Here is a 1,372-nt window from a genome sequence, read left to right as displayed (position 1 = left end):
TTTGCTGATTGAGTGAGAATAACCAACATCAGTGAGTCCGGCTCGTCCCTGACGGCTTCGTGAGATGGAGATAATCGTGGCTGCAGGTGCCCAGGCATCGCAGGGCGCCCAGCATGAGGCCAGGACGAGGCCTTTCAGCACAGCACGCACCAGCCACCCAGCCTCGCGGCCTCCGTGCACCGCCCTGCGCCAGCTGGGCCACTTGGTCGCCCCGTGTCCTGCGGATGCCTTCCTGAAACCACACTCTTCCCCCTTTGCTTCCTGTCATTCACGCTCACGTCGCCACAGACAATGGAATGTCTGCCTCCAGAAAGACGCCAGCGGCCGCGTTCTCTGGTTCCCAGGCCTCCCCGGGGGAACCCACGCGGGAACCTGCACCTGTGCGGGCTGGGACTCAGTGAGGAGGGAGCGCTCCTCTGGGAGGCAGAGGAGGAGCCGAGAAGTGGGAGTTGAGGTGAAGGGAGATGTAGGTGAGGCCCAGAGTGGGGCGCCCTGCGGGCCTGCCTGCCCCTTTCGCGGGGCCATCATGGGCGCAGTGAATGCCATGGGCTCGGGGTTGATTCTCTCTCGTCTGCTACCTGCGCCAACAGCCCCTCCTGGAGCCAGAGCCTTTCATCCCGCTGGTAAAGCGCGAAGGGCTCACAATGCAAACATTCAGGGCAGCCTGGCTTACCATGTCACCCTCAGAAGAGACTCCTTCTCCTTGCGAGTGGAGAACCCGTTACAATGTGGGCGCGAGTGGGCAGGCGGGCAGGCAAGGACCAGCCTCAGAAAGGGAGGGGGGCAGAGGGAGGCCTGAGGGCCAGGGGCTGGGACAGAGCTCAGAACACAGCCATCTGCTCGCAGCCGCTGTTCCCACAGGAAGGAGCGTGGGGGTTACGGGGCGGGCTCATGGGCACAGCGGTGGTGACTGGTGGAACCACCAGAAGCTCAAGCCCAGCCCAAGCCAGACCGGCTCAGCAGATAGAGCATCGGCCTGCGAACCGCAGGGTCCCAGGTTCGATTCCCGTCAAGGTACGTACCTTAGTTGCAGGCTCTTCCCCACCCGGGCCCTGGTCAGGGAGTGTGTAGGAGGCAACCAATCGATGTGTTTCTCTCACATCGATGTTCCTTGCTGTCTTTCCCTCTCTCTTCCACTCTCTCTAAAATCATGGAAAAACATCCTTGGGTGAGGATTTAAAAAAAAAGAAGCAGCAGCAGCTCAAGCCCAGGTGTCTGCCTCTGCATCACTCACCTGCCGCCTGCTGCTCCCCGTCTTCCTCGGCATTATCACCATTGGGCAGACCTGGCCGCCAGCAGCGTCCCCAAGCTTCAAGTTCAAGGGGCCCTGGAATTACATGCTCGACTCTTACTCAAGAAGGAAGATGCCATT

Source organism: Myotis myotis, unplaced genomic scaffold (genome assembly GCF_014108235.1).
Source record: "Myotis myotis isolate mMyoMyo1 unplaced genomic scaffold, mMyoMyo1.p scaffold_m19_p_6, whole genome shotgun sequence".
NCBI classification, from domain to species: Eukaryota; Metazoa; Chordata; class Mammalia; order Chiroptera; family Vespertilionidae; genus Myotis; species Myotis myotis.
This window is presented reverse-complemented; position numbering follows the sequence as displayed.